Below are 20,202 nucleotides of genomic sequence, written 5' to 3'. Positions count from 1 at the left end.
TGGGGAGCAGGGATAAGACTGATTTGCATATTGCTGGGTCAAATCTGGGGTGGCATGGTGAGCAAACAAATGATGGATATAACCCAGGTCGTTGAATGGGAATTCATGTTTGACAATGTTCATCATTTTATCCATCATCTTTTTGTGTTGATATAGTCCCCTTAATTGGGAGGTATGCCCAGACATGGATCCCATGCTCATTATGCCACTGGATTTAAGCTAGCCTGGCTGATGAGGGGTGATACCCCGAACCTGTTCCTAGGATGTGTGTTTTCCGATCCAGGGAGGACCTGGTGCAGTTTGGGCTGGATGTTCCCATGGGGAGCAGGGTCAAGACTGATTAGCAAATGGCTGGGTTCAAGCTGAGGTGGCATGGTGAGCAAAAAGACAATGGATTTAACCCAGATCTGTGATTCGGGGTGAATGTTTGACAATTTTCAGCATTCCGTCCATCATCTTTTTGTGTTGCTATAGACTGTGAAGACAAGCCACATTTTACAAATATGGAGAGGCAAATTTATGAGCAGAAGGAATTCATTTTAAGGGGCGAATTGATCTACCACCACTAAAGCTGTATTTAATTCACCTTCCACTTTAGGCAGTTCTACAATAAAATCCAATGAAACAGTGTGCCATTGACCTAAAGGTACAGACAATGGTTGTAACAAACCTACTGTAAACTCCTGCATTTTCAGACATAGCTGGCCACCAGAAATTTCATTATAATAGTTAAATAGTTTTATTTTTTCCTGGATGACCGGCTAATGCTAATGAATGAAACCAACTTAAGGTTTTTTTCCTGTAGAGAATTGACAGGCATATACAACCTTCCTACTATCATCCATTTATCATTCATCTTTTACCTGCTTGCGTCTTTATACAGTTTTTATCCTTAGTTTGAAATACACTGAACAGATCTTGTAGAAATCCCAAGAGACTACCAACAGGAGGAGTATCATCAGCTACGTATCCATAAGATAAAGTATCAGCGTTACCATTTTTGCTCCCGGGCCTGAATTAAAGTACACAATTGTACTCACTGAAAAAATAAGACCACCATAACTGCATTGCTGAAAGAACCCATTTAGATTTTAAAAATTGTAAATTATGATGATCAAAAAGGATGGCAATCATATGACGTGCTCCTAATAGATAGTGTCTCCACTCTGCAAATACAACCATAATAGCCAATAGTTCCCTATTGGCAATTAAATAATTACTTTCCCAAGTGACTACTTTCTTGAAACAATAAGCCACAGGGTGTTATCGGTTTGATTCCATATCATTTTGAGACAAAACATCTCCTATTGCCACCTGCGATGCATCTACCTCAACCAAAATTAACCAACTGGGATGTGGGTGTGGAAAGATAGTAACACTTGTGAAACAATTTTTTCAAGTGATTATAAATAAGCATATTCAGCTTCTGCAGTCCAGACAAAATGTACTCCTTTGTGCATCAGTTTAATAAAAGTGGACACAATTGTAAAAAAAAGTGATTTATTAAATTGCCTATAAAAATTCACGATTCCCCAAAAACCTTGGATCTCTTTTACTGAAAGAGTGGATTTCCAGTCTATGATAGCCTTCGCTTTCACTGGGTGCATTATTATTCCAGTGGGGGGGGGATGATAAATCCTAGAAATTCCACAGTGGTTGAATGAAAAATATTTTTTTCAAATTTTGTATATAAATGTTCCTTCCAAAGACATTCTACATAGTCTATATATTCTTCCCCAGTATTCAAATAAATCAAAATATCATTGATTTATATAACAGCATGGACATTGATGAACTTTTAAAGAACTTGGTAAAGAAGAAATGAAAAGCCACAGGGGCATTAAAAAACCCAAAGGGCATAATCATGCGATCAAATAGCCCATACTTAGCTGGGAAAGCAGTTTTCCACACGTTCTCCTCCCTAAACCAACTCAAATAATATGCACTGCGCAGGTCGAGTTTGGTGTGAATGGTAGCATTACATTCTTGATCTAATAAATATGGTACCAAGGGCAAAGGATAACAATACTTAATTGTAATACTGTTCAATGCTTGATAATCAAAACCGGTTCTTAACTGTCCATTCTTCTTCGGAACATAAATATGGGGAAAAGCAGAGACGTAGAATGGTAAATAAAGACTATGACCACTAATTCATCCAGACATTGCAGAAGATGCTCCTTTTCTTTTAGTAATGGTATAAATGTGACTATAAGCTATTGTGGCCCAGGCTGCAAATATCATACTCCTTTTGTGGAGGGAGAGAAGTTGCTTTACCTTTATCAAACACATCTTTAAATTCTACATAAAATTCAAGTAACATCACCTGACTATCTTGATCCATTTTTAAAACAGGTTGGTCTTCAACCACTTCCATTCATTTTCTCCAACAATTTAAATTACAAATGTTTCAATCAAATTCAATAGTGTGAGTCTCCCAATCAATGCTGGGGTTATGCTTAAGTAACTAATGTAGACCTTGATTAACCTGAAACTTTGGCGCAGCATTTAAATCAAGATTGATTTCTTCTACATGATTTTCCAGAAATGTATCAAGAGACTGTTTGACATACAACTGAGCCTGAAGTCAGTTCAGAATCATCAATTGTTCTAACAATTGTAACTTTCTTTTTTATCTCCCATTGGAAGTGGTATTGTCTAGGCAACAGCTATGTCCATGAAATTCCCTGTTGCTCCAATGTTAATAAATGCAATTAATGGCAATTTCTCCACCACTCTTTGCTCTGTTGCAGAGGTAGATGTCAGAAAAATACATGGTAGAGTAAACTTCTAAATTTAGAAGGTTATGATTTTTGCGTAACCTCATTCACGACCAAGTGATATATTTTCCCTGCACTGCTTGTTTGAGACTCTTAGATTTATTTTCTGGTTTTTGTGAGACGAGTTCACAAAACAATGTCCAATTTTTGGACGACATAAACGGAATATTTTCCCCCTTCTATATTCATGTTCTTCTTTGATTAATAGGCCTCTAATTCCTCCGATCTGAAATACTCAATTCTTAGAGCAAACTCAACTTTCTTTTCACTCAACATGAAAAACGAACATCTCTCTTATGTCTTTCATGTTTTCTCGCTGACAATCAATGGTTCTGATTACACCACCAGGTCAATTAAATCATAACAACTTTCAGGAAGTTCTACAATCTAAGACCATAAATGCTATAAATCATCCCACAGCCACCTGTTAAAAAGAGAGGCTCTTTTGCACTCCAGTCACCCTAATTCTGTGATTAATTAATTTAATTCTATAAGATAAGTTACGAGATTGCTGTTAGTTTTTCAAATGTAGTAATTTAGTATCGACAGGCTGGACAAAAATACATTATAATTATCTAGAACTAGATCATTCCTCTCAATTAACGGTGCTGCTAAAAAAACTGTGGTGCCTGTCAAATAGGAAAGGTAAAAATGGCACTTTACTCAGTGAAGAGCCTTGCAGGGTAACATATTAAGTGCAACTGTGATTGGGAGAGAAAAACTGCAAATTTATCAACGTCTGCTAAAATGTTCTGGAGGAGCTAACGGTTTAGATGAAAGGGTAATAACTTCAAATATTGGAATACCACCAGAAGCAGTAGCCCCAGATTTGGTTGGAACTTGTGTACTTTCCACATGACTTTTATTAAACTGGAATGTATCTAGTTTAATTGGAGGATGTGGCCGAGATCGAAAGGTGGAAGCAAGGACCAAAAGGGCTCTGACGCCTGCAGACTATCAAGACATTGTGCTAACGCATTAGTAAGATGCCTGTGATTGGTTCAGCTCTCTCCGTAGGTCTTGGTTATCTACCTGTAGCTTCATTATCATTTGAATTAAATTTAAGAGAATAATCAGCTTGTGGTCCATATTGTCTAGTCAAGATATTTATTTGTGGGCTCATCACTAGTTCAGATATGTTAGCTTTTGGTGAATCCTGAAGAGACAATGTAGATAGCAAAGAGAGTAAATCCACTTTCCCAACACCATCTGTCAAAAGGCTGTCAATATTATTTCTACAGAAAAGCATGTACAGACAAGTGGGTAAAAGGACAAGACTCTGATATCATCCTTGGGAACACTAGAAACACTATTTGAGGTGCCCACACTGCTGACCGGAGCTCCTTGCCTACAAAAAGGATTGATATCTTAAACTATTGCACCAAATACAATTAACACTTTACTCATTAAATCACCTGAAAAGATGGTGCAAATTATTGCCCAGCAACCCTGGGTCAGTCTTTATGCTAGGTTTTCCCTTGCTAAAAATAAAAATATATTTTAATGTACAATATCTAGTATGGTTGATAATGTACTTCTAGTTACTAAAGAGGGTAAGTTTATTTCGCATTGCATTACTTAAATCCTGAATGTGCACCATTCAACCCAGCTAATACCTGTAGCAAAACGAAGCTCTACAAGAATATTATATCAGAACAAATGTTGCAGTCACGCAAAAATTGACATTTCTATATATGTATAGTGTTCCCCATGCCTGGAATCCACTCTCCACAAGGCCTTCACAAAGGCAGAGGAAAGGGCTTAAGACAATTCCTCAATCTCCGCGTTCAACTTAAATGAATAATCCTTGGAGAAATGAGCCTTCTCCACATAAGGTTCTTGACCAACAAAGCTCTAGCCAAACAAGGTCCCAGAAGATAAATTCAGTGAGTCCTTACTTAAACGTAGTCCAATTTCCTTTAGGAAAACAGGCTGCATTTAAAAAATAAGGTTACTTTATTGAAAAGCAATCACAGATCCCATGAGACCACCATCTCTATGATGGCCTCCAGTTGTACTGAGTCGTATTATCCAAACTACTTCATTGCGACCCACTATGATTCGGATTTTTAGGATGCGACTTATAAATACATAGATCTGTTCTTAAAAATCATTACCGGTCGCAAGAATACTGATCTCAATTTGTGACCAGTATTTTGCGGCTAGATTTATGTACATCTGGTCCGTGGTCGGTTCTGTGAGACACATCCAGTCAAATTGTTTTGTTATTTTCCAAATAGAAAAAGCTAATCTAACAATAAAATGGATAATCTTACTCTTGAGGACTTTGGCAACCATTTAAGAGAAAATAATTTATTTGTATTTTTTGCAGAACATTTTTATGTAATATTATTGCACTAAATGTTGATGTTATTTTACTCTACCTCTATAGTAGCATTTATTTCACTGCAGTGAATACTCTTTTTTTATGATACTATGCTTTCTTTTTCTTACATATATTTTAGTTTTCTTTGGCTGATTTCCCACATACTTTTCATCAGACTTGTGCTGGAAGTCAACTCTCCAGTCTTTTTCGTCTGTGCCATAGTCCAATAGTTGGCTAGTTAATAGACACTACTGTGCATCCTTCATTGATATAATCTGTATGTATAGACTAACAATCTGCTCTCTTTGCCAAGAATTGTTGGGAATTTTAGTTCCTTGTAATTTGTGGAGATGCCTGTCTCCACTTTCATCGTAGTGTCACACGAAATGTTGTCTACTTCACTGCCGAGGATACTGCTTTTAATGAAGTTATGCTTTCTTTTTACCAGATTTATTTAGTTTGTTTTTGGTTCTGAGTACAAGGAAGCTTGTTGCATTGTGTAGGAGTGGAAGGGCTCCAGTTCAGTTTTGATTTTCCCCACTTCCTTTTCATCCCTATGAGTCAGCTATGAGTCAGCACTCCAGCGTTTTTCGGGCCCCCTCATTGGCGGCCTTTTTAACAGACACAGATGCACATCTCTGCATCCGATGTGCCACAGGCAAGCCCATTTAGGGCTCTATCGAGTGCTACAAAATATCTGTCAATTTTGCCTACTTGTGAAACTTTGTGGCACAGAATTCTTTGCAGCTAATGCAGTTCTTGAAGGCTAGAGATTGTGTGGGAGTGGCCCTTGGTGAGGTAGGCAACTGCAAGGTGACAGGGTGGTCATTAAGAGCCCAGCAATAAGATCATTGCTTCCCTTAATATTTCTTACAACAAGGACTTGTAAAGTGGGGCAGATGCTGGTGTTTGACAGGCAGGGTGTGATCTGTTTTTCACAAAGTTTGATAGGAATAAAAGATGTTTTGTTCACGTTGCCCTTATAACTAGAGGTGAGCGGTAAACTCCTCTCCTCAGGGGAAGTTTGCAGAGTTTTGCCTACTCCGCGCTCTGCTTGGAGCACAGAGCTTTTAAAAAACTCCGTCAACCATGAGTGGCAGAGTATTTTGTCGTGTGCTGCTTGCCAACGTTAAGTTGGTGAGTGTAAGTGAGAAAATTGAGCGCTACACCACCTCCCAGCGAGATTTCTCAACACAGAAAGTTGTGGCAGGTCGCTACTGCTCATGTTGAGCAAGCTGCCGCTTGAGTAGAAAATGTACTCGAGCAGCAGAAAGAACCAGCGCCCTCTGGCGCACCTCATGGTGCCATTCGGCCTGATATTACAACATGGGACAACCTCTTGGCACTACAAATGAGCGCGCGCAGCGTGCCAAACTTCGCCGCTTGCAAAACTTCCCTGAATCTCTTGGAGTTTTTAGGTAACTCCGTGAAATTTCAGTGCCGGCCACCTCTACTAATAACTTAGGGGGTGATTAGGATGGCGGAAGAGCCGGCACCGCAGCCGCCGGTCCTGCGGTGGCGGTCCTTCTGCCATCAAACAGATTTGTCCCACCGCCAGATTAGGATGGCGGTAAGAACTTGACTGTGTCCGCAGCGGACGCAAAGACCGTCCACTGCCAGCAATCATTCCGATTGCCTGGCGGACAGTGCAGGGTGCCTAAAATGGTGGTGGTGCCTAGCAGGCACCGTCCACCAGATTAGGATACCTGTAAAGAGCTGCCTTTCCATGGCAGCGATGGCGCCATGGAAAGGCATTGGGAGTTTTGGTACGGGGGCCTGTTGTGGGCCCCCGGGAGGGTGGGGGGACAGGGGGCTGCACTTGGGGGGTACTCCCCTGCATTGCACAAGGTGGCAGGCACATCGCGGTGCCTGCCACGTTGTGCATGGCAATGCACAACATGCAATTTTGGCATTGCGGCGGGGGTGGTGGTCGCATCCTAATCAGTGGTGCGGGACCGCCGCACATCTGACGGGTGGTCAAGATGGCGGGCGGACTGAAGTCCACCCGCCATCCTAATCTACCCCGTAGTTTGGATTCCAGGCCCAAGCTTGAGACTTTGCACAGCTGGAGAAAGGAGAAGCACTGACGGGCCTGGTTGAAGAGCCATCACTGGATCTTGGGTAGGAAGATCCTCTATCAATGATGACTAGATCTGTATTTATGGACTTCAATTTCAAGTATCGTTATTTAATTCTATTTATTTTATTTTTTATGCAGCACAATTCTCCCTATAAGGCTTCTTGGTGCCAGACTGAATCCATAACTAAGGACACAAAAGCAGAACGTTTTAAAAGCTAAAATAAAATCTCAAGCAAAATAGAAATCTTCCCGATCTCTCTTAACTTGGTGAGCCGGTTGTTCAACAACTTGTGAGCGAGGCAGTACAAGAAAGATTCTCCCTCAGCCGTATTTTTTATCCAGGGGAAACAGATTTGTAATTGATTTTCTGACCAGGTACACTCACGTCCGTGCACGCCCTCAGGATCCACATGTTAAAATTGCTTGTATTTGCTGTATCTTTACTCATTGCACTTTTTATCTAGTTGAGTGCCTCAGTCATATGTCCCTTCTCCCACTTCTCTTTTAGAATAGGCAAGTTTTTTTTATATCCATCGGCTTCAAGAAAACTGTGCTTAGCATTTCGGTTCCACCAGATCACATTAATGTACCAAACTGTACATTTATAATCTGCTCACAGTTTTCATGAAATCCAGGCCTTCTGCTTTTCCTGACTTCTGGAATAATTTCCTCAGGATTTTCAGTGTTCGAGGCAGTTACCCTCTTAGCAGAATACATGTTCTTATATCATTCTGAATGTGTTCCTGTATGGGTTTTAAAATGGAGACCATGTGCCCTTACTTCGGATGAACCATCACTTTTATAGCATATTAAGGCGCACTGTAGCAGGCCGCCCCAAAGCGCTATGAAACCTCTTGGTGTCGGAGAACAATCTAATAGTCACATATAACCTAACTATAAAAGCCTCCTCCAAGCGTGTCCACAGCTGTTCACATGTGATTGCCATGATTTAATGAGCACGGTGCGAGTCAGTAAAAATGCTGAATCCCAACTAATATGGGTGATTGTTGCTCGTACATATATAATGAAGGTTTGAGGATGTATAAGGTAAAAATGACTCTTATTTATAGAGACATTAGGGGCTGCTCTGGAAACAAGGTAAAGAAAGGGCTTTTATTCTCCATCTGCATTTGGTTCTGATCTCAAAAAATATACACGTAGGAAAGCTTGTCAGTGATGCCCTGGGAGTGCTCAGGGTTTATCAGTGAATCTACAGCCATTCTTGCCTGCTGCAGGAAAGCATGTGGAGGCATCCATGACTGTCTCATAGCAAAAGATGCCTCTGCTGTGAACACATAGGAAAACAGCTGATCTGCCACAACTGTCAGAGACAGGAAGTCATTATTCTGCCAAAACTAGGACGACTTTGAAATGGTTTTGTAATGCTAGGTTGCACAACACACACAGGCAAACGTTTTTAAAAGGCATGGGTGCTTGGATGAGTTTGTGTACACATGTATAACACATAGATATGCACAGTGCAATGTGTTATTTATTACTATTGCCATGGCCCGTGACAGTTGAAACTTTGAGTGGGTGACCATGCTCCAGCCCTTCTCCCCCTCGTCAATGGTAAAAAAATAAGATGTCACTGCTGAAGACATAGTTCATACCACAGCATGTGTCTCCTCTGTGTTTACATTTTTCAGGTTGTGGATGCCTCAAAGACCTTACTTTGGAGATAAATTGGCAGTCTTTGCTTGGTCAAGCAAAACCGAAATAAGGGGTGAAGGATGTCAGTTGTGGATGGTAATTCCATTCATTTCTCTGTAATCTACACAAGGCTTATACTCGCCGTTTGGTTTAAGGATAAAAAGTATTGTCGCTTATGCAGATGAAACTGAATGACAAATGAATCACAGATTTGTATTTATAATCTTTCTACACTGCATCTTGCTTAGTGGGAAATGGGCGGATGCATCGATGAGGTATCTCAGTCAAGATGCCCCCAATACTAAAGGAAACATTGGAGGAATGATGACATCAAATCTCAGTGATTCAATGTGGCCATTGTCTAGCACTAGTACCATTGGCTCAGCTTTCCATTGCCCAATACCGGAAACTAAGGGAGTTGAGTGAGTGCCTAAAATAGATTCATTTCTTGAAGGGGGATGTTTGTGAGCTCACCAACTGCATTGCCAATGAAACAACCTATGCACCCCACTCAATCATTGATTTGGTCGCCCGGGCCCATGCGTAAACTAATAGTTAGGGATTATGGAATAGGGCTATGTGAAATTCAAGTAATTTGCTTTTGAGAAATTATATGAATTTTTGGCAAAATTACACAAAATTAGGAAAAATGACCCATAATTATGCAAAATGTGAAATTGCCATATGGAGCTCCATTTTAGCACCAAATGCACCTTTGCGTCCACTTAATGCGCAGAGATGCATTTCCCACTAAAAACAAAGAGCAGCAAACAACTGATGCTCGCACTCCGTAAAACACATTGGAACATGAGCTCGCAGTGTGTTTTTACCACAACAGGAGCACTAGCTGTACATTTTTACTGCAAACAGTGGAAAATTATGAAATGTGCTGTAATAGCAGAATTTCTGGAATTTCACCTAACAAATAATGCAAAATAATGAAATTATGCTAATTATTCCAGTGTAGTGCAAAATATGACTGGTCTGTTATGGAAATGAGTCGTCTTAGTCACACTATGTTTTCTAGGAAAGCTCACCTGTGGTTTTCTGTTTACAGGTAAGCTTTTTTGAAGCAAATATCAGTTTCTCACAAAAGTGGCTTCCCATTCCACAATTCAAGCACATTCCCTCTTTTCTTTGGCACTTCGTTACGTCCCAGGAGGTGTGTTTCAACTGGACCCAATCTGCATAGGGTCTTCTACGGGAAATTCACTCTCTTGTGATTCTAGCATATTTGCAGGAAAAACCTCTTTGAGAAGCCCATCTTTTCTTAGTGTGCCTGAACAGCTTCTGGACCACAGTCTGTAGTGCCAAATCAATGCTTCATACTTGGTGGGCCATGTAACAACCAGTGAGAGAGCATCTTTGAGTTCATCACACAGGTCATTTGAGAAACTGGCACCTGCTGCTTCACTAGTCCAATTAGCATCTGCTCAAAGCTACCTAAAATGACTTGTATAATATATAACTTCTCTTTTGCCCTGATGTGAGGACAACAAGTTTACAATGGGCAGCCTGTGTAGTCTGCTTATAGTCAAAGATCTTTGAATAAAGAGCCATGAACTCTTCTAAACGTGTGCGCCTAGTACTATGATTGTTAATGGAAGGTGTAGACAGATCCGGGCTTCCTTAGTCAAATAAGAACAAATGAAAGAGTCCTTTGAAATGTCAGTGGGAAACACCTCAGGTCGGTTTCACAAGTGCAACCAGCATTGCACCATAAATGGTAGAAGTTGTTGTGGATTGCCAGCATCCTTCTCCGGAGGAGCCATGCCCGTAGGTGTGGCAGGAGTACCTGTACACAATGCAAGCACAATAGTGGATGACGAAGTTAAGGGACCTACTTCAGGATTAGGAGACCCGGGTAAATGGGTTTCAGGTTGTGCTACTAATTCATTTATCTATTTATTTTTTTAAATAAGAAAGTTCTTTCTTGTCTGGTGACCCCAGGGCCATCCGGAGTTTTTGCAATGGGCGAGACCATTGTGCGCAGAAGATTAACTTCAGAGTCCATAGCACAAGAGTGGACTCACATCTGCCATGAACTTGAACCACTGGGGGAAGTGGTGACTGGATCTCTGATGATAATCCTCCTCTCCCAGGAGACTAAAGAACTGAGCTCTTGGATTATTCTCACTGTAGTCCACGCAATCTAACTAGGGAACATAAATGTGTGGCCAAGGAAAAGAGAGGACGGCTCTAGATATAGGCCTCCTCTTTCTGACACCACCGCCCTTTTGCATTGATCAAGGTGGAAGTCACTCTTCTTTCTTTTTCCCTAAGAGGAGAATGTGAAAGAGGATACATTGGTAAAATAAAATACAGTTTGTTGTTGAGATATTTTCTCTCAGTAATCATCCAGAACTGCCCTTCACAGGCCTGCCTGTTGTGCAATGGTCCAACCTAAAGCTCCAAAGGGCCACAGCTATTAATGACTTTAGCGGTAAGAGGAGTCCACATCAAGATCAGGAGTACCAGAATACCAGGGTAGAGATCAGCGTGAAAACTAGCAGCAGCAGGAGATCAGAAACTGCATGGCAGCTGAGCGGTGCACAGAATCACAGCTGGAATACGCATGGCAGCGGAGCGGTGCACAGAACCACAGCTGGAATACGCATGGCAGCTGAGCGGTGCACAGAATCACAGCTGGAATACGCATGGCAGCGGAGCGGTGCACAGAACCACAGCTGGAATACGCATGGCAGCTGAGCGGTGCACAGAATCACAGCTGGAATACGCATGGCAGCTGAGCGGATCACAGCTGGAATACGCATGGCAGCTGAGCTGTGCACAGAATCACAGCTGGAATACGCATGGCAGCTGAGCGGTGCACAGAATCACAGCTGGAATACGCATGGCAGCTGAGCGGTGCACAGATCCACAGCTGGAATACACATGGCAGCTGAGCGGTGCACAGAATCACAGCTGGAATAAGCATGGCAGCTGAGCTGTGCACAGAACCACAGCTGGAATACGCATGGCAGCTGAGCGGTGCACAGAATCACAGCTGGAATACGCATGGCAGCTGAGCTGTGCACAGAATCACAGCTGGAATACGCATGGCAGCTGAGCTGTGCACAGAATCACAGCTGGAATACGCATGGCAGCTGAGCGGATCACAGCTGGAATACGCATGGCAGCTGAGCTGTGCACAGAATCACAGCTGGAATACGCATGGCAGCTGAGCGGTGCACAGAATCACAGCTGGAATACGCATGGCAGCTGAGCGGTGCACAGATCCACAACTGGAATACACATGGCAGCTGAGCGGTGCACAGAATCACAGCTGGAATAAGCATGGCAGCTGAGCTGTGCACAGAATCACAGCTGGAATACGCATGGCAGCTGAGCGGTGAACAGAATCACAGCTGGAATACGCATGGCAGCTGAGCGGTGCACACAACCACAGCTGGAATACGCATGGCAGCTGAGCGGTGCACAAAACCACAGCTGGAATACGCATGGCAGCTGAGCGGTGCACAGAATCACAGCTGGAATACGCATGGCAGCTGAGCTGTGCACAGAATCACAGCTGGAATACGCATGGCAGCTGAGCGGTGCACAGAATCACAGCTGGAATACGCATGGCAGCTGAGCTGTGCACAGAACCACTGCTTGAATACGCATGGCTGCTGAGCGGTGCACAGAACCACAGCTGCAATACACATGGCAGCTGACTGGTGCACAGAATCACAGCTGGAATACGCATGGCAGCTGAGCTGTGCACAGAACCACAGCTGGAATACGCATGGCAGCTGAGCGGTGCACAGAATCACACCTGGAATACGCATGGCAGCTGAGCTGTGCACAGAATCACAGCTGGAATACGCATGGCAGCTGAGCGGTGAACAGAATCACAGCTGGAATACGCATGGCAGCTGAGCGGTGCACAGAACCACAGCTGGAATACGCATGGCAGCTGAGCGGTGCACAGAACCACAGCTGGAATACGCATGGCAGCTGAGCGGTGCACAGAATCACAGCTGGAATACGCATGGCAGCTGAGCTGTGCACAGAATCACCGCTGGAATACGCATGGCAGCTGAGCTGTGCACAGAATCACAGCTGGAATACGCATGGCAGCTGAGCGGTGAACAGAATCACAGCTGGAATACGCATGGCAGCTGAGCGGTGCACAGAACCACAGCTGGAATACGCATGGCAGCTGAGCGGTGCACAGAACCACAGCTGGAATACGCATGGCAGCTGAGCGGTGCACAGAATCACAGCTGGAATACGCATGGCAGCTGAGCTGTGCACAGAATCACAGCTGGAATACGCATGGCAGCTGAGCGGTGCACAGAATCACAGCTGGAATACGCATGGCAGCTGAGCTGTGCACAGAATCACAGCTGGAATACGTCTGAAACTAAAGAGGAATCAAAATGCGCAGAGGTGGGGAAGGAAAACAGAAGTGCAGGGACCTGGACAGTGAACGAACGGACCACCAGCAGAAACCATACAACCGAGAAAGATGCTAGGCAACTGACATGACTTATGCTGCTGTCCATAAAATACCAGGCTATGTAATCCTGACAATCCAATTGGCCTGGCTCTGAGTCAGTCGAGGAAGGCCCTCCTTCTCAGTGTCAGCTTCTATTGGTCTGTATTTCAGACCTTCCAGGTTTCTCGATTGAAGTGCTGTTTCTGAGCTGCCTTATGCAATGTAATCCACAGCCATTACTATAATCTTAACAGGCTTCTCTGTGGGATCCTGACAGCAGTAAGCTGAAGGTACCACATCATTATAGCAGTGAAAGTGGATTCAGAAAAGGTGGGTTTTCACTTTTTGTTTTTAGTGAGGAGCTTGCTTTGGTGTGGGGGTTCATGCGAGGTTTGTCCTAAACTCTTGACTCGTGGACTGAAAAGCAACCTGGTTCTCAGAAAGCTAAGAAGGATTTTCCGAGAGGATGTTCCTGTGCAATATTCTTATATTTTGTTGGTGAGATATTCATGAATGTTCCAAGGAAAGTATTTGTGAGTGAGATAGTCTTGAAGATCAATCATTTGGTGGCAATAAGGCAGTATAGGTATTTGCTTATCAGGACTTATGGTTTTTTTTAACAGTTACTAGTTTTAGTGGCAGTTGGCATGGATTGGGGGTGGCGGGGGAGAAGGGTGAAAAACAAATACTCTTACCTCTTCTCGGCCGCATTTCTCTGACATTTCTCTTACTGACGAGTCCTGGAATGGAAGCAGAAAGCACACAGGCTCCCCTAAGCCAATCACGACGCCGCTGACACCAGCATGACAGCACTGTCGTGATTGGTCTGAGTGCCGTGGTTCAGCGCTCAGACAGGGACTGGGCGCCTGTGAATGTTCTCCACCCAGGCTGTGCAATACAAACCATCATGCAAACTTAGAAAGCTCCCCAACCACTCCTCCTCCTGCTCTGTGTGCCCAGCCCCGCCCCACCCGCCCTACCCCGTAAAAGTGCGTCAGCTGTGAAAAATAAATTGATAATTGCAATTCCTTTTTCGCACGGCTGAAAAGCTGTGGGGCGACGATCCACCATTGACCAGTCTTACTTTTTTCTGCCACTTGCAGGAAGGCGATCTGATGCTTTGGGAGGCTGAGTTTGAGAAAATTGGAATAAGGTGTCTGGATGACCCCAGGAAAAGCATGGATACCAGGAGGACATGGCCCGTGGCTGAGCGGGAAGCGATATTGCTAATCATGGAGCTGTTCTGGATCTCAGGAGTAATTTTGGACCTGAAGCCGGTGCCTACGAGCGGACTTTGTATCTTTGGGTTAGAGTGACCGAGTCACACCCTGGTAGCGGCCGACTTCACCGGGATGGGATGTTAATGGAGACTTCAATGCTGAGGTTGAATATAGCTGAACAATGACCCTTTGTCATGAAGATAGCTTGCAACCAGTCCTGATTTTCCAACAAACCGTACTAACCATGCAGTGACCCGTAGTTTCATTTCTCCCATTATTAGTACCGACCTAACCTGGACAAGGAAGTGAAAAGGTGGAGTAGATGTGAAGAACAGCTTGCCACTGCAACCCTTTATACATCTTGTTTTCTCACTTATTTTGGAATGTTGCCTTTCACTCGTTTTTAGAAGTGCTACGAAATCACCCATTATGATTGAAGCGCTGTATGGTAGATAAAGTACCAACTGCCATTCATGAAAATGATATCGCAATTGACCAAGGAGACCCGCGATCCTATAGTATAAAGATTGAATTATTTTATAAGGTCATGCAACAGTAACTTAAAATGTCCTTTTATTCTACAGCAGAGGGTTATTTATTTCTCATAATACATGATCACACTGTTACCATTCATCTAAAAAGCAGAAATCCTCAGTCTTTTGCTTCATCAAATGATACATAATTTGTTCACACTGGTAGAATTTATACACAATCTGTACTGTGAAACTAAACACAACATGAATCTTGCAGAACCAGTTGAAAGTAAATCACTTTTTAAAACAGATGTAGTTCAGTCTGAGGGGGACATATACAGAGATTCCTCCTTTCCTGAAATAAACCGAGCAGTGCAAAAAATAAACACGGTGTTATAACTGTGTCCTTAGTTTCTTCTAAAGACTTTACGGCAGGGAGACTGAGCAGATCAAGCAATCCTCATGTTCATAGTTTCAGTTCTCAGAGGCCTGACTTGCACACTGACTGCTAAAGTCAAAACTTCATTGTAATATGTTTTTGCAGTTAAACAACTACTTCACTTTCATATTGCAAGTTATTAGTGATGCGGAAAATAGATTATGATAAAACAAGTGGAGACGGCGTTTAATGCAAGGATTGCAGGGCGTTTAATGCAAGGATTGCAGGGCGTTTAATGCAAGGATTGCAGGGCACTTAATGCAAGGATTGCAGGGCGTTTATTGCAAGGATTGCAGGGGTTTAATGCAAGGATTGCACGGCGCTTAATGCAAGGATTGCAGGGCGCTTAATGCAAGGATTGCAGGGCGTTTATTGCAAGGATTGCAGGGCGTTTAATGCAAGAATTGCAGGGTGTTTATTGCAAGGATTGCAGGGCGTTTATTGCAAGGATTGCAGGGAGTTTAATGCAAGGATTGCAGGGTGTTTATTGCAAGGATTGCAGGGCGCTTAATGCAAGGATTGCAGGGCGTTTAATGCAAGGATTGCAGGGCGTTTATTGCAAGGATTGCAGGGCGTTTAACGCAAGGATTGCAGGGTGTTTAATGCAAGGATTGCAGGGCGTTTAATGCAAGGATTGCAGGGCGTTTAATGCAAGGATTGCAGGGCGCTTAATGCAAGGATTGCAGGGCATTTATTGCAAGGATTGCAGGGCGTTTAATGCAAGGATTGCAGGGTGTTTAATGCAAGGATTGCAGGGTGTTTAATGCAAGGATTGCAGCGCATTTATTGCAAGGATTGCAGGGCGTTTAATGCAAGGATTGCAGGGCGCTTAATGCAAGGATTGCAGGGCGTTTATTGCAAGGATTGCAGGGCGTTTAATCCAAGGATTGCATGGCGTTTAATGCAAGGATTGCAGGGCGTTTATTGCAAGGATTGCAGGGCGTTTAATGCAAGGATTGCAGGGGTTTAATGCAAGGATTGCAGGGCGCTTAATGCAAGGATTGCAGGGCGCTTAATGCAAGGATTGCAAGGCGTTTAATGCAAGGATTGCAGGGCGCTTAATGCAAGGATTGCAGGGCGTTTATTGCAAGGATTGCAGGGCGTTTAATGCAAGGATTGCAGGGTGTTTAATGCAAGGATTGCAGGGTGTTTAATGCAAGGATTGCAGCGCATTTATTGCAAGGCTTGCAGGGCGTTTAATGCAAGGATTGCAGGGCGCTTAATGCAAGGATTGCAGGGCGTTTATTGCAAGGATTACAGGGTGTTTAATGCAAGGATTGCAGGGCGTTTAATGCAAGGATTGCAGGGCGTTTATTGCAAGGATTGCAGGGTGTTTAATGCAAGGATTGCAGCGCATTTATTGCAAGGATTGCAGGGCGTTTAATGCAAGGATTGCAGGGCGCTTAATGCAAGGATTGCAGGGTGTTTAATGCAAGGATTGCAGGGCCTTTAATGCAAGGATTGCAGGTTTCCATGCATTACAGAAAAGAAGTACAAATGTAGTAAGATAGGGAACATTTGACACAGGTCTTCTGTTCAATAAAAGTGGCAGATATGGCCCATGAAGGACTACATGGGGAATGTCAGTGGAATGATATTAGCACACAAAATAACTCCGTGCGGCTTGGACTTCTCTGTGCACCAGTTTTCGAAGCGGCTAGGAAGTAAGATGGGAAGATTCCCATAAAGTGCATGCAAATCCCCGAAGTAGAGGCGAATTCCAGAGCTGGTGTCGAGGCTCGGTGAGCTGAGCTGAAATGACTGCCAATTAATTTCCTGCTGCCGAAGACAGGCCTCCTTAATGAAGCCATGTGAGTGCAGAGCCGGAAGGAATGCCCGAGCACCAATCTTCAATGGAATCAGTGATTAGCTGCAGAAAGTCGAGGTACGAGTCAGCTGTTAGCACAACTCTCCATATGTCATGCCCCCGACATACCACCTCCAGTCTTTCGGGCTGATGGAAAGTGCTTCATGTGTTAATTAAAATGTAAGATGTACCACTGCGGCCAGGTTTTCACACATTTCGGAGTTTTGTAACCTCTCTTCTGATCATAACACGCAGGAAATGAATTATAGCGCACAGAGCTGAGCCGGCACTTATGAAGCGAGCTGTGTGATGAAATTCCTTCCAAAACAATGAGTTTTGAGCAGCTCTTGGCCAGAAAAAGGCTTCCACCAGGAATATGTGCGCTTCACCTGTACGTATACTCTACAGTGTTCGTATTGGCAATTTAACCACTTTATGTATCTTATACCATGCGATACAAACTGGACCATCTATCGCAGCAGTTCATCACTGGGGGTTCCCCGATAAAAAATTAATAAGTACCATATTAATAAATTATATATTTATTGAAAAATGTAAACCACTCTGTAAATGTCAGGAATTTAAAAATGGAGGCCAAAATTAAGTTAGTATCCTAGGCTTGATTTGTGTGAGCAGCGCGATAACCACAGACATAATCTATGGGCAAATGCACGAAGCACTGGTCACAATTTATGACTAATATTTATCAGACCATTTTGGTGTTTTGCGAACAGACCTAGGTACTAATAGGTCAGTTAAAAAAAATACTGAATCAGCAGCCCACCATTCCTGTGATTGCTTTTAAATAAGGCAAATAAACACATTTTTTTAAGACGGAAAACGGGATGTGTTTAAAACGAAAATGAAATGTTTAACTTGCGAGTAGGCAACGGTCCTTGTAAAAATATGTTTTTTTCACCATCCACAAAGTGGTAAGGTAGTCCCTTGGGGATTATTTCCCATGTGCGACTGTTTTACCATCACCTTTCAGTATCCAGTAAAACATTAATGTTTTGCAACCGGATTTGGGTAGAAGACTATTAATAAATTCTACTACGAATCATTATTTGGAAGGGATGCCCAAACGCCTTCCTTCCAAATACCGACTTGGGCTGCAGTAGCAAACCCGAATTGTGAATCTGTAATGTGTAATCGCAATTTGGGTCTCTTACATTCCAAAATGCGAACGCAAAAAGACTTTGTACATCTGGCTCCGGGATGGATGATTGGTGGCCTCAATTGATTGTCATCATAGACAACTCGAGCTTTGCTCTCATTGTCTTCTTGATGTCACTCCGCACCCCTCAGTGAAGAACATCACCGTTATTCACTGTTACCCATTTATAATTCAATATATTATTCATGGCTCTCACAGAGAGGAAATAGTGTGAACACTACATTCTGAAACCACTTATTCCCAACTATTCTGCAACAGAAGTGGGAAACAAATATTGTGGGTCTCGCCAGGTCATTTTATTTCCATGAAACCCATAGATAACATACAGCTGGAGAGGGACTTTTCAGCAATTGGTTTGTTAAATTTTGATTTACATTTACCTTCTGCTCTTGCAGAATGTTGTGTAGGGCATTCATTCAGCTCACTTTTCCCAGTGCCTCCTATCATAACTATGAAAAGAGCGAATATTAGCGAGAAGAGATGTGAGAAGAAATAGCCATGAAGAAAGATCTAGAAAAGATAAACTACAACTGAGAAATAAAGATCATGTAACCGAATCAGATAGAAGAGCAAGAGCAAAAGGAAAGAAAAGATGTGAGGAAAAGGAGAGGAGATGAGAAAAAACATCAGAAAAAGAAAGCAAGAAAAAGCTAGTTAAAGAACATACTAATAGTAGTCCATAAGAAGCAGTCAGGTGAAAGCCATGTGTTTTTTTTTATACTTTTACTTTTTGTTATTTTCATCTCACCCATGCCTACCTTGCTTTCTTTTCCCTTTTCCAGAAATCTGCTGGTGGTAGGAAGAAGTCAAGACCCAAATACTGCTTGCATAGAACTGGAAGAGAAACTAGAGACAATGAAAGTGTGAGAGAAAGCTAAAGGACCTTTATGTGAGAGCCTTTTTTTCGTTTTGGACATTGATAATTTTAAAATGGACTTCTTTACTTAATAAAGAAATAAAATCTCCATTAAATACTCCTTCTGACTAATGTTGTATTTACTTGAAACTCCACTCCAGCAAGTGGTTCACCAGTGGGATTTCATTGGTTTTCTGAAGCTGGAACCCTAATGCACCAACCAACAAGAGGATGAAAGAAATTGGAATGGACTTTGGAAAGGTATATTTGCTCATCACAACAATATAGCGACCCATTCCAACAAGCACTCCAGACTCACTCTGAGCAAATAGCTCAGGTATCCGTTACCCAAGACACAAAATCAGGAACAGTGGCAAAGGGATGCAGCCCTAATGTACCTTCCATAGTCTTACCAGAATACACGCCGGGAGAAGGTCTAAATTTATGTCCTCACCAATTTTGAGAAGGATAGCATAAAGTGCCGGGCGGCCAGTGGAGAGATTGGATTAGTATAGGGCACCCTTGTTAACAGGAGTACTCCAAGGAAGGTATTAAGCAACCAACCAGGAAGACTTTTGGGCTCAATGTACCAACATTAGGAATACCGATTTCCAAATTGTGATTGCCTCCCGAATCGTAATTTGGAAATCAGTATTCCTATAATGTATGAAACTCTTTTGAGTTTCATTAGCGATTCCTAGTGGGTCGCACAGAGACGTACCTCATACATATTAATGATGTATGACACAATTTGCGACCCACTTGGAATCGTAGCCATCACAGGGATGGTGGACTGCTGAAGTCAGCAGACCACCATGTCTGTGATTGCTTTTCGATAAATCAATCATATTTTATAAATGCAGCCCGTTTTCCCTTAAAGAAAATCGGGCCGCATTTAAAAAGAAAAAACTTTCTAGTTCCATTTTTTAAGCGTAGAAAGCGGTCCG

The 20,202-nt window shown here is 42.8% G+C and overlaps 1 long non-coding RNA gene across 1 annotated transcript in view; it reads left to right on the top strand.

Annotated features, from left to right (window-relative positions):
- The window catches only part of LOC146868772 (uncharacterized), a 175,861-nt gene extending 156,627 nt beyond the window's left edge, over positions 1–19,234 (top strand). The window contains exon 3 of the long non-coding RNA XR_014966423.1: positions 19,182–19,234. This is a non-coding gene — a long non-coding RNA (uncharacterized LOC146868772). The remainder of the gene's footprint in view (positions 1–19,181) is intronic.
- Positions 19,235–20,202: the final 968 nt, after the last annotated feature.

This window comes from Triturus cristatus, chromosome 1_2 (assembly GCF_964204655.1).
Source record: "Triturus cristatus chromosome 1_2, aTriCri1.1, whole genome shotgun sequence".
Classification (NCBI taxonomy): Eukaryota; Metazoa; Chordata; class Amphibia; order Caudata; family Salamandridae; genus Triturus; species Triturus cristatus.
Note: the sequence above shows the minus strand (reverse complement) of the source record. Positions and strands in the feature narration are given on the sequence as shown.